The following is a 14,752-nucleotide window of genomic DNA, read 5'->3' on the forward strand; positions in this document are numbered from 1 at the left end:
CCGTTCACCTTTTCTGCATCTCACAAAGACACGGCGGTTGGAACCAAAGATCTCAAATTTGGACTCATCAGACCAAAGCACAGATTTCCACTGGTCTAATGTCCATTCCTTGTGTTTCTTGGCCCAAACAAATCTCTTCTGCTTGTTGCCTCTCCTTAGCAGTGGTTTCCTAGCAGCTATTTGACCATGAAGGCCTGATTGGCGCAGTCTCCTCTTAACAGTTGTTCTAGAGATGGGTCTGCTGCTAGAACTCTGTGTGGCATTCATCTGGTCTCTGATCTGAGCTGCTGTTAACTTGCGATTTCTGAGGCTGGTGACTCGGATGAACTTATCCTCAGAAGCAGAGGTGACTCTTGGTCTTCCTTTCCTGGGTCGGTCCTCATGTGTGCCAGTTTCGTTGTAGCGCTTGATGGTTTTTGCGACTCCACTTGGGGACACATTTAAAGTTTTTGCAATTTTCTGGACTGACTGACCTTCATTTCTTAAAGTAATGATGGCCACTCGTTTTTCTTTAGTTAGCTGATTGGTTCTTGCCATAATATGAATTTTAACAGTTGTCCAATAGGGCTGTCGGCTGTGTGTTAACCTGACTTCTGCACAACACAACTGATGGTCCCAACCCCATTGATAAAGCAAGAAATTCCACTAATTAACCCTGATAAGGCACACCTGTGAAGTGGAAACCATTTCAGGTGACTACCTCTTGAAGCTCATCGAGAGAATGCCAAGAGTGTGCAAAGCAGTAATCAGAGCAAAGGGTGGCTATTTTTGAAGAAACTAGAATATAAAACATGTTTTCAGTTATTTCACCTTTTTTTGTTAAGTACATAACTCCACATGTGTTCATTCATAGTTTTGATGCCTTCAGTGAGAATCTACAATGTAAATAGTCATGAAAATAAAGAAAACGCATTGAATGAGAAGGTGTGTCCAAACTTTTGGCCTGTACTGTATATATGTACATATATATTAATAATTGACTGTTTTATTTTATGAAGACATAGATTGCCCGCAAAGGATGGCTTTCTATTTTCACAATAGTTATACGGTCCTCAGGTATGGCTTATCGGGTAGTAACTTCCTTCTGTTACGTTCCCCAGCCGCCTGTGTATTTATTATGTGGATGTGTTTATGTCTATGTATGAATTTGATCATCATGTTTAGTGGAGAGTCAGACCTCTCTTTCTGTCCGGAGATCATGTGTGTATTGTGTTAACAGGTGTGCAGGTGATTTGCTGGACGATCGTGACGTTGCTCCGAGTGGATTGGCTGAGCAAGGGGCTCGGCCTTCAGTGTCAACGGACAGCTACTGGATAACAAGCGTGACGTCACCGCTGCCGGATTGGTGGAGCAAGGGGCTCGGCCTTCATAACGCCGGCCACACGGAAGCCACGGCCCCACTCTCATACATGGCAGCAGCACATTGTATCGTTCTCGTTTTGTGATTGATAAGTACTTTGTTGTGTGACCCATGTGTGATTATTTAGCTTGCTTGCTAAGTAATTAATTCTTTTGTTAAGACCAGCGCCTTAGGGCCAACTGAGTTGTTTGTGTATATTGTAAATAGTCATTGTCACGTATTATTGTTTGCACGGAGCGTAGGGGTGAGCTGCTATTTTTGTCATACCTGTTTTCTCCTGTTTTTCGTTAGCCTAGGGAGTTAGGCCTAGTATTGTATTTTTGTTTCTTTTGTTTTTGTTAGGGATTAGTTATTTCGCCGGTCGGTAGACAGGTTGCTTTTTGTTTGTTGTTTTGGCCTGGGCTCACCCTGATGTCTTTTGCTCCATTTTGTGTGCGATATTGTACAGTGTGTTTTTGGAGTGTGTAGCAATAAATTGCTCACCTGTACATTTACTCCCGTGTTTCTGTGTGTCCTTATGTTACGCACCCACACCCCTAGACCGGGGGCGTAACATAAAGTGGGGGCTCGTCCGTTCTTTAGTCCCGTTTTCGTTGTTGAGATTTGTTGTTGCAAGTCTTTGGTTGGCAGTATTCTTTGTTGTGTGGGGGCACATCATATTCGATATGGACGAGTTTGCACAAAATCCCACCATGGACAAATTGGAAAGATGCACAAAAGTAGATTTATTTTTGATTGCCTCGTTCTTTGATGTCTCTATTCCCTTAAATGCATGTAAGGTGGAGATTAAGAGTTGTCTGTCACAGCGGTTGGTGGAGAAGGGCGTAATTAAAGTAGCGAAATTGCAGTCGGTCCCTGTATCTGAGGGTTTAAACATGGAAGTGGGAGCGGGGGCTGCCACGGCCACACAAGCTCCCAGCGGCCAGGTGAAGCTCGGGGCGGAGGCTCCTGCTGTCATCCGGATCTCAAGCACGGATCCGATTCCGCTGCTACAGGCTGGGGTGGACACGGAGGATCTGAAGCTGGCTCTTCGTATGAAGGAGGTGGAGCTGGAGACAAAAAACCGCGAGGTTGAGCTCATGCACCTCCGCATAAGGGCTATGGAGCTTGACAGACCTTCACTTACGTCTACCCCGGTGAGTATGCGCCTTCCTGCCACTGCTGCTGAACAGTTTGACGTAAGCCGGCACATTTCCTTAGTGCCGCCGTTTAGGGAGAGTGAAGTTGACTCCTACTTTAATGCTTTTGAACGCATCGCAACAACTTTGAGGTGGCCCAGAGATGTCTGGAGCCTTTTGCTACAATGTAAGCTGGTGGGTAAAGCTCAAGAGGTTTGTGCAAGCTTAACCATTGAGCAAAGTCTTGATTATGACGTGGTGAAAGCCACTGTGCTATGTGCATATGAGTTGGTCCCCGAGGCATATCGCTAAAAGTTCCGTGCCTGTGAGAAGTCTGCCAACCAGACTTACGTGGAGTTTGCCAGAGAGAAAACTGTTCTGTTTGATAAGTGGTGCACTGCCAGTAAAGTGACAGATTTTGCTCAACTCCGTGAACTAGTTCTGTTGGAGGAGTTCAAGACTTGTCTTCCTGAGAACATTGTTGTGTATTTAAATGAACAAAAAGTTGGGTCGCTGTCAAAAGCTGCGGTGTGTGCAGATGAGTTTGTGCTGACTCACCGAGTTGCATTTCCTTCTGCGCGTCGTGAGCATACTCCGAGTCCAGGTGTAAATATCCATAAAAATCCAAAACTCCCGACAAAATCCCCACAGCGTCCTAATACAGCTTCTCCTGACAGCCGTGAATGTTTTTACTGCCACGAGTCTGGACATCTTATCGCTAGCTGTCCTGCTCTCCAGCGCAAAGAGGCTAATCAGGGCTCCAGAAAGCCGAAAAGTGTGGGTTTTGTCCAGTCGATTCCTGCTCCGACCTCCATCCAGACTGCCCCTGCTTTGCCCGCTGTGAGCTCAGACGAACCTAAAGAAAATGAAGTAGATGAGTTGTACAAGCCATTTATCACCGAAGGTTCAGTCTCACTGACAGGGGAAGATAAAGACCAGATACCGGTCACAATTCTACGTGACTCAGGAGCGAATCAGTCCCTTTTGTTGCGGAGTGTCTTACCTTTTTCCTGTAGTTCATTCTGTGGTTCCGATGCTCTTCTGTGGGGGGTGGAGATGAGTACTATGAGAGCGCCGCTGCACTCTGTGTTTCTGCGCTCACCTCTGGTTACCGGTCCTGTGAAACTCGGCTTACGTTCCCGCCTGCCAATTCAGGGTGTGGATCTAATCCTCGGTAATGATTTGGCTGGAAAGACCAACGCCTGTGGTGATTGAAAACCCTGTGCCTGACTCTGTTTCACCTGTGTCCGCTACTGTTAATCCTGTGTTCCCTGCCTGTGTTGTGACGCGTGCGCAGTCACGCAAATTCGGAGACGTGATGAACCTGGCTGACTCATTCATGTTCTCCCCTGAGGATAAAACAGAGTCTCCTCGTGCAGCCAAACCTGTGAAAAATGTGTCTATGAATCTGCTGCCCGCAGAGGCGGAGTTGGCGTTCGAAGTGGATCGAAGTGCGTTCATTGCCGCACAGCAGAATGACCCGACTCTGGTCACGTGCCTGGCGCTTGCCACTGCTCCAAGCTCAGAAACCCCGCGTGTGTACGCTGTTGTGGATGGGGTCTTGATGCGCAACTGGTTTCCCCCAGCTGTTGGCAATCTGGAGTGGAATGTGGTCCAGCAGTTAGTTGTTCCCCAGAGTTTTCGGTCACATGTTCTTAGTCTGGCTCATGACAATCTCTCTGGCCACTTAGGAATAAAAAAAACCTACCACCGCATCATGCGTTATTTCTACTGGCCAGGGCTGAAGTCTGATGTCACTCGTTTTTGTCGTTCTTGTCATGTGTGCCAAGTCAGTGGAAAGCCTAATCAGATCATTCCTCCCGCTCCGCTTCAGCCCATTCCTGTACTTGGGGAGCCGTTTGAGCACCTGATCTTGGACTGTGTCGGTCCGCTCCCTAAGACAAAGTCCGGTCATCAGTACCTGTTGACGTTGATGTGTGCCGCTACTCGCTACCCCGAAGCCATTCCATTACATACCCTAAAAGCTAAAGCTGTTATCAAGGCACTCACTAACTTCTTTTCCACTTTTGGGTTGCCGAAGTATGTGAAGACCGATCAGGGGTCAAATTTTATGTGTAAACTGTTTGCGCAGGTGCTGGCTTCACTGTCAATCAAGCACCACAAGTCTAGCGCTTACCATCCCCAGTCCCAGGGGGCGCTTGAGCGTTTTCACCAGACGCTTAAATCCATGATGAGGAAATACTGTTTGGAGAGTGAAAAAGATTGGGACGAGGGCTTGCCTTTTCTCCTGTTAGCAGCGAGAGAGAGTGTGCAGGAGTCCACCGGTTTCAGTCCTGCAGAGTTGGTGTTTGGACAGACCGTGCGTGGTCCCCTTCGTTTGCTCCGAGAGCAGTTCTTGTCCGAGACTGACAGTCCCAGTATCAATGTGTTAGATTATGTCAGCAAATTCAGAGAGAGGTTGCACAAAGCACGTGACGCTGCCCGCAGCGCCCTGACTGAAACTCAGGCTAAAATGAAAAAAAGATTTGACAAGAAATCCGTCAGGAGAGAGTTCCAGGTTGGTGAAGAGGTGCTGGCCCTTCTGCCAATGTCTGGTGCCGCTCTCCAAGCAAAGTTCTGTGGTCCTTATGTGAGTGAGGAAAAACTTAGTGAGACTGATTATGTTGTGCACACCCCTGACCGCATACGAAAAAGTCGAGTGTGCCATGTGAATATGTTGAAGCAGTACGTCACACGCCATGCTGCTGTGCCTCCTCCTGTCAGTCCTGCCGCTGTAGCCACTGTCGCAGCTGCAGATGTGACTCCTTCTCAGTATGCTCCACAAAGTGATGGCTTAAGAGCGAGCAGCCCTCCATGCTCGCGACTTAAAAATTCTGAAATTATAAGAAACTTGTCAGCTCATTTGGAACATTTGGATGCTTCTGCCAAAACAGACATCATTCAGCTCATTGAAAATTATCCCACTTTGTTTTCAGACACACCATCCCGTACAACCGTCCTTTCTCATGATGTCGATGTTGAAAACCACCCACCCATCAAACAGCATGCTTACCGTGCAAACCCGACTAAGCGTTCACTTCTCCAAAATGAGGTGGAATATTTGTTGGAGAACGGTCTGGCTGTTCCCAGCTCCAGTGCATGGAGTTCTCCCTGTTTGCTTGTGCCCAAGTCGGATCAGATGCCACGTTTCTGCACAGATTACAGAAAAGTAAATAATGTGACCAAGGCTGACTTGTACCCCTTACCCAGAATGGAGGACTGCGTGGACCGAGTGGGTTCGGCCACATACGTCACAAAACTTGACTTACTGAAGGGCTATTGGCAAGTCCCGTTAACTCCTCGGGCCTCAGAGATCTCCGCTTTTGTCACTCCGGATAGCTTCCTCCAGTATACAGTCATGCCCTTCGGTCTCCACTATGCACCTGCCACATTCCAGCGGCTGATGCACATCGTTTTGGCTAATGTAAAAAACTGTGAGGTGTATCTTGATGATGTTGTGGCATACTCAGAAATCTGGTCTGAGCATGTTACAGTCCTGAAAGAGATTTTCAAGAGGATGAAAGACACAAATTTAACTTTGAACCTGGCGAAGTGTGAGTTTGGTAAAGCCACTGTTACTTACCTTGGTAAACAGGTGGGCCAGGGACACGTGCGTCCCGTTGATGTGAAAGTCCAAGCCATCGTAACTTATCCTGTCCCCCAGGCTCCTGGCTGGGGCTTGGGGTTTACTTGGTGCTGATTGGATATACTCAAGGAGGGATGTGACGTGAACAGAAAGCTACAAAATAGCCGGCATTTTTAAAACTCAGCAGACGAGGGTTAGCTCGTTCATATAGCTTCCGCCGCCATGTAAAAAAAAACTCAGTTACAACATGATTGAGCTAGCAAAGCAGTTTTGTGTTGCTATGTGTGGTATTTATTCAGTCATGGGAAATCACGATGTCTAGAAAGCATCAGTAGTGGCTGCAGCTGACAGGGACAGTTCACAACAGCATCTGTTAAAAGCCTCCCGTTGTCGGATACGACGTGAAACTACTCCAGTTAGCTCAATCGTGTTGTAACTAAGATATCCGCTGGAAAAAATATTTTTTTCATGGGCCATTTACTGAGTTATTACAGACACCGCTATCGGCTAACAGCTAACAACGTCCCTACGTCGCCCCAGTCAAAATGGTCGCGCAATGATTATGTCACATCCAGAGCCCGTAACTTTACAGGAACCTTCCTCGTACTCCGCTCTGTCAGTGGAGACACGGCGGTTGAGAGAGCCGAGCAAGAGGACGTTCCTGTAGTAGTTCCTGCCCCCCAAATAGTACCAGGAACTTCTTCAGTGGAAACGGGCCTAAAGTTCAGTGCGATTTGAATGGGCATGCTTCATTAATATCAAATGACAGCAGGGGGCGACAGTGTTGTTCATCCATCCACTATCCATTCATCTTCATCCGCTTATCTGGGGCCGGGTCGTGGGGGCAGCAGGCCAAGCAAAGCACCCCAGACATCCCTCTCCCCAGCAACACTTTCCAGCTCCTCCTGGGGGACCCCAAGGCGTTCCCAGGCCAGACGAAGACGAGATGTTGTGTATAAGGAAATAGAAGAAGCTCTCCGCTCGCCCACACTTTGGCGTACGCTGGTGAGATGAGGCAACGTACCTAACCTGAAAGGAAAGGAAAAGTTTAGGGGAATATAAATAATGATATTTAGCGGCGGATTCTCCATTTTTGCACCACTTATACTTATTAAAGTGTTAGTGTTAGACATCGTAGCAAAGGTCTTAACTCTGTTAAACACAGTTTAAGACTTTTGAAACCTTTCTTTTGCTTCTTTTCCTTATGAAAAAGGGGTGATTTCACTGATATTTATGAATCAAAAACCACTAACGTTATACTTAGACTTGTCAAATCTAGACTAAATTACTAAGGACACTTACTAAGACTCACTAAAACACAGTTTAAAATTTGTGAAACCTTTATTCTTTTGGGGAAAACTGAAAAAAAACACCCAGACCACATTAAACAGATTTGACAATGTATTCTTAAGAGATATTGTGTGATCGTATTTCAAAAGGTAAAAATATGTCTAAGTATAATAAGTATAGTGTTATTTGATCTGGACCTGGTCTAATGTGGTTGATGGAGAAATGTCAGTGAAATCGCCCTTTTTCTGTTTTCATAAGCAAAATAAACTGTGTTTTAAGGCTTTTGCTATGATGCGTAACACTCTTTAATAAGTGTAAGTGGTGCAAAACAGGAGAATGAACCATTAATAATGTTTCCCAGAACATTCACTTAACTGGGAATCAGAAGCTACAAATCAGAAGCTAACTTTAGCGTTGTTACTGCGCTGGCTAAACTTTCCTCCTTTGAACTTATATGCACTTATTATTGCTTTGCTGCCGATTAGCAGCAAACATGTCCTATGCTGCATTTAGGTTTTGTCAGTAAAATAAAAGGGAAAGTCACTCATGCTTCTGGTTTCATGGCTTATTGCTAGATGACTACTGTTGTTGCAAGCTTGTTCCACACGGTAATTGGAAATTAATGACAACTTTTCCATTATTAATGTGCTACATATTTGTAATGGTCTGTTGACAAACTAGAAACTAGGTGCTGATTTTAGTTAGCTATACAGTATTTCTTGTATTGCCTTACGTAGACCATTAATATTGTATTTTTTCACATCTAGAGTGCCAGCGATGATGGCTTTGCGGCTGTGTGGAACAACAGTTTGATGGCTTCTCACCAACTGGGAGACATCACGGCTGACAGAAATCCATATGTCAGACTATATATTATGGTTAAGGGACTGAAACTAACAGTTTTTCTCTATAGGTTCAATATATGGACAAGGTGCACCAGCTTCTTTCCCCTCATCTCAACCTCAACCCTGTCATCTTCATCAGGAGTGGAAAGGAAGATGAAGAAGAAGGACAAAATGAAGCAATGCAAGAAAAACTAAGAAATAAAGAATTAAATGCTATCAGTTATATGATACACAATGTACAATTTACATTTAATATTACAGCCCACTATTAGCGCTTTAGAATACAGCCCGCATACCCTGTACTTACCCTGTAACTACATGTAACTATGGGGTAACGAGTAGCGCTTTAGAATACAGCCCGCATACCCTGTACTTATCCTGTAACTACATGTAATAAGAGGAAAACTACCACTGCATATATCACTTGTTCTGTAAATACAGAGAACAATGTGAGATGTTTGTTTTCAGATTCAGATTCAGAAAACTTTATTGTCTGTCGTAACAGAAAATCTTCTTCGACGTGGCTCCACATACAAATCAAGACAATACACTGATTGGAAACACAGATTCTGAAAGCACACACAGTGTGTATAGATCTTAAAAACAAGTATAAAATTAAAACTGTAAAAATAGACAAGATAAAAGGTGTGGATATGTGTAAAGTGACATAGTGCATCAGGGTTATTTTTGTCCATTGTTCATTGTTTATTTAAAATGTTTATGGCAGTGTGTATGAATGAGTTTTTGTGAATGTTTTTCCTAGATAGGGGGACTTTAATTTGATTTTACTTGCCTCAAAACATGGAAGAACAAACTGTAAATTAACTGCACAGTAAGCTGTCAGTAAAGCATATCAAGCATATGCGTTGTGTTTTATCTTGCTATATTTGTATGTATTTCCTGGGATGAAAGGAAAGCGAGCACAGAGCTGGAAAAAGGTGAGCTTGCATGCTGAGGAGCCGTAATGCCGGACGAACACAATTGCCAGGGAGAAGACCTTCAACATTTTAATGACTTCAAAATTGTCAACGTGTTTACACCAAAACACAAGTGAGTCACATCTAGGGTGGGTGAACTCTGTCTGCTGACGGCAAGCGGAGTCATGACGTCATAAACGAGCATCCAGTAATGTAAAGTTGGTGAGGTGAGCGACAGCTGAGACGGTCTTCAGACGGCAACAGTATCCATGACAACATACTGTCACCTGGACCTTTGTTCCGAAGTAAATGCAAGGATGTACTCTGTAGTTGTATAGGCGGGAACTGCCCATTGGTTCGACAGCCCATTGGTCCAACATCCCATTGTTCCAACCATATTAAACTCATTGTTCCGAAGTCCGTTCCGAAATCATCATGACGCCCTATGGTTAAGGTCTGGTTAGGTTTAGGCACAAAAACCACTTGGTTAGGGTCAGGAAAAGATCATGGTGTGGGATAAAATGAAAAAGAAAGTGACAAACACATAAGCCGTGAGCCGGCTCCGCCTCAAGCCGGTCGCGGCGCACCATACGCCCGCCGCGAGCTATTCAGCACCGCGGACAGTTGGACTAATGGGATGTTGAACCAATGGGCTGTCAAACCAATGACATGGACCCGTATAGGCTACCCACTGAAAATATAAAGGAACAATGTAGATTGACTGTTTGTTTGTTATTAGGTCATTTTGAAATAAAATCACATCTGATTTATTAGTTGCTGCAGAAGTCTTCCTCCATTTTCTCTCCGATTTTTCAGTTTTATTGTCATACTGTACCCTGTTATAATAGAATAGGTACCCAGTAGTTAAAAATACCTACTGTATAAGTTCTCTGTAAATTCCCCCCAAACATACATATTATTGATAGGCAGGTCGCACATACGTAAGGGATAATGTATAATGAGCCAGTGAATACTGGGAAAATAACTCCCTTCAGGGGAATTAAACCTATTTCCCTGTCGGGAGTTATTTTCCCAGTATTCACCGGCTCATTATACATTATCCCGCTTATTACACGGCTAATTATCAGTTAAATAAATAATGTTGTCTGCCTCTGCGAAGTGCATTAAAACCGACCGGATTTGACAACTTTTGGTGAAAGTTTTGTACTCACCCAGGCTTAGTGGACTGAACCGAGGCATAAAACTCGCGTAAAATGTCATTAAGCATGACTGCCGAGTGTGTATTCAAATCCGTCTTCTTTTGTTTTTGGCAGAGAAAGTCCGTAGGTATTCTTTTTCTTCAGCGGCATCCGTTAAAATCAGCCACTTCTGTTTGTTTTTTCCCTCGGAAGTTGTATGACAGCTGCAGTGTTGCAGGGCAGCATCCCTAGCAACGCTGGGCTACATAGCAACTGTGTGTAATGACCGTTGCTACTAGCAGCGGTCATTACACAGTAATATCAGACCGCAGAATGCCGCTACTGACCAATCAGAATACAGCATTTAATAGAGCCGTGTAATAACCTGTTATAATAGATTAGGTACCCAGTAGTTAAAAATACCTATTGTATAAGTTCTCTGTAAATTCCCCCCAAACGTACATATTATTGATCAGTAAGTCGCACATACCCCGTTATAATAGAATAGGTACCCAGTAGTTAAAAATACCTATAATATAAATTCTCTGTAAATTCACAAATTGTTAGCCCCTTGTTCCATAACATCTTGTTGCCCTGTACCTACATGTATGTATTGGTACGTACTACACTGGTGCACCGTTAGTACAACAGATTACACCGTAACTACCTGATAGTTACGGTGTAAATTGCGTGTTGTAATCTAAAGCATTACCGAATTTGGTGGTCGTAGGTCCAAATTCAAGGTCAGTGTTACCTCACAAAATATTTTTTTGGGAATAACTCAAGAATTATTATGCTAATTGTGACAAAATTCTATACAGATGTCTCACAGGATAAAATGATGAAGTGACATTTTATATCTAAAGGGTCAAAGATCATCTTCACTGTGACATCATAATGTTCTGCATAAAACACTTTTCAGGCCATTATTCCCTGTCATATCTCAGGAACAGAGGGAGTGACATTTGGTCAGATACTGAATTGGTGACAGTAATCTTGAAATTGTGCTGATTGTATAGATCTTCTGTGCTGTGGGTGAAGATGTGTGTGAAGCATCCATATTTTCACAGACATGAATATAAATGTCTATGATGAACTTGACTGGTGTGCGGAGGCATACAACCGCAGAGCGGTAATTCTAGTTCATAGCTCTTATAACTAGTGCGTAACCTGCATGCTAACAAAGTGGCTGATTGTCATGTTACAGTATGTGAGGTGTATCTGCTGATGTCCTTGTTGCTCCTTTACCCCCCTGCAACTCCCACAGCTGAATTTTTGATTAATTGCGAATATTTCTCACAAAAGCTTCAATGCCCAATAACTGGGTTTCGGGACAGCCCAAATGGTAGTAGAATTACTGATGGTAGTAGTAATAGTCCCAATACTGGCATTAGTATTCATTTATCTCATATTTGTGTGGCTACAGTCCAAGTCTCCCTCTGAAATGAAAGCACATCTTGTTTGAAATCCTCTCTAAACACAGCAGCAGAGTTTTGATGTTTCTCTGAGCTCAAAGACTTTCACTCAAGTGATCTCTATGTCATGTTTGTGTGGTGATTGATTTTTTCGGGGATGTGAAGTTGAGTGCTTACTACCACAGTGAGCACCCAACAGTGCAATGGCTGCTTTTGTACTGATCTGTCCTGCTGTCACAGATCAAATCAAAATAAGGAATAAACCCATGGGACATAGCAGAGGCTTAGTGGGCTAAGCAACATCTCACGTCTCCTTTGTCTTTTTTTCCTCTTCTTTATTCTATTTTCCTTACAGTTTTTTGCTTTCATTGTTGTTCCTCTTATTTCCCCACCCTCTCGACCTTTCCTAACCTTTCCTCTATTCTCTTAACCCATTTTTCTCTTCTCCCATTGCTGTCCTCTCAAAGGGATAACACCAAGAAGCATCGTTTTCAGAGCTCCTGGTAAATGTATGTCCCTTTTAAGACTGAACTTAAAATCATTTTTATGCAATTGAAAATAAATAAACATACTTGAAATTAAATGGTTTTGAATTATGGCCTTTGATCATGCAATTTCCTTTGCTGTTTCTTCTGTCGTTTTCAAGGGTGTCAAACTGAGGACAGATGGAATAAAAACCTAGTTTTATTATGAGACCAGCAAAGAAGTGTACACAGCCTGGATCCACATTCTGGATGAGCTGGCACATTCCGTCTAATCAACTTCAGCCTCCTGACCAAATCACATACTGTAATGTTGGTAAGAAATGATGCTTTAGATCTGCTGCAATGAGAACTATGTCATGCATGAGTGTTTCTAATGCCTGTTTAACATCCAAAGTGCTGTGTATCTCCAATGAGGCTTTGAAGGGACTGTGAAGGGATGCCTAGGCATGCCAGGTAGCTGTGTAAGTGTCTGTGTGTGGCTGGATGCTGGTCTGATAAGATGCACGTTAACATAATGTGCTGCTGAGCAACTTTTTGTGTGTGTGGCAAGTCTTGTTTTTGTCGCAGAGTGAGTGAAACCAGCCGTTCTCATGATAAATACTCCGGCAAGGATTTTTGTTTTGTCATGATGTAAATCACCAGTTTGACTGTTTAGGCTTATTAAAATCTATTTCACCAATTCTGGCATTTCCGTAAATTTCCAACACATTGTCACATCGACATTGTGATGGCCGCACTTGCAGCCACACAGCTGCATTAAGGTCTGTCCCCCGGTGGCACTCACACTTTGGTTTCTTTTACATTTGTAGTTCATTTTTCCCTCATTTAGCTAATCTTAATTACATTTCACATCACAAACAAATAAATGACAACACATTGGATTTTGTTTCAGACATCATACTCATTTTATTTTACAGTTTTGACAGTACATTAGTTTCTATTTGTAGCGCACATTTGGTTAACTTTTGTACAGTCACTAGTTTCTTTAAATTGTTCTAATTTTCATTTTTTGAGTTACCAGTGTGCAGGTGCTGCTCCTGAAGGACATCTGGCCACGCTCGAGCAAAGGATGTGCCCTAGGAACTGAAACTGTTAAATACAGGAAGTGGCCAATTGGGCCGTACCAATTCCTGCCACCTCGTAGGGAGAAACTGTTATTTTTCCGTTTAGTTATATTGTTTGTTTCTCTTGATTAAAAATTTAGTTTTGGTATTTTTGGTTTGGTTAATTTAGTTGAGTTAACCTTTTTTGGGGGAATTATTCTGTTTTGTTATTTATTGCTTAGTTGGTAGTGTTTGTCTGTCTGTCATCCCTCTTGTGTCCTAATGGTCTGATCAGCCAGTATATATGTTCCCCATTGTGTCCACTTTGTAAGGGCTGTTGTTGGTGTTAAGGTTACTTCAGTTCAGTTTTGTTTATGGGCCCAGAACTTTAGTTATATATTTATCATTTGTACCCTTTTTTGCAGTATTTGGGTAAAATAAAAGCTTTTTTTTGAAAACCACCTGAGTTTCCTCTTGTCTGCCAGCTCGGTCCCTTACAGACATCTTCACACATCATGGACAGCCTGTTACATGCATTCTCTGTTTTCAAAATACACTTCCATTTACACAGGAAATGTTCAGTTTGCAAACAGTATCTTTCAATGTAAACGCACCATGTCAGTACAATACTGCAAAATGACTTTTTTTTCCTTCAACAACAAAAGCACATAGTTGGTTTTAGGAAAAAAGGGTTTGGCTCTATAATCTTACGGGAAGCGAACACCTGCCCCCCAGGTGAATGACAGTGGTTGTTGGAGCCATCCACAAACCCTCCCACCCACCAGGGGCGGACTGGCCATCTGGAGGTTCTGGAGAATCACAGAACGGCTGGTACTCCAGGACGGCCGGCGGACGCCACACAGTCATCACCTTTTTTTTTTTTTTTTGTTTCCTTTTTCTCCCTGATAATCTACTGTTCCATGTCCAGTCCGCTAGGTGGCAGCCTTTAACCTATGGGCCCGAACGACGCATAGTGCGTCCAAATTCACACCTGTTCTTCTCTATTGATTTTCTCCGCAACTGTGCATCATAGCGAGAAGCCATGCATATCACGCCCAAAATGCCCCCCAATATATAACTGAAACTGAAAAACAACAACAAACTTTGTTTACTGCAAACAAAGTGGCAAATATTATCTTGGAGGACATCACTGCACTTGGTTGACTATTTTTATATGATCTTAGATGTAAATATTGCATGTTTCTTTCAGATAAAACACATTTTTGCCCACATTGTCCTGAAAAAAACAAGATATAGCATGTGTATGTAGCCTTTATAATGACTGTGCTATGAGCTTAAAAGTAAAGGCAGTAAAAATACCCCAAAAACGCCTAGGGCCCATAGGGTTAAATTGGATGCCAGCCGGCCCATAGATGTTGGGCCTGTTTCAGGCAGTCACTTGCATTGTATTGTTCAGCAGAGAGACATCTGGACTGTGTCGTTTATTTCTCAGTGAGTATTATACACTATGCTCTTAACACAACATCTAGTCAACATCGGTGCTATTGCTATAATTTGGAAGGTATAGTATCATGTGTTAAGATTTAAGTATTT

This window comes from Epinephelus lanceolatus, chromosome 1 (assembly GCF_041903045.1).
Source record: "Epinephelus lanceolatus isolate andai-2023 chromosome 1, ASM4190304v1, whole genome shotgun sequence".
Lineage (NCBI taxonomy): Eukaryota > Metazoa > Chordata > Actinopteri > Perciformes > Serranidae > Epinephelus > Epinephelus lanceolatus.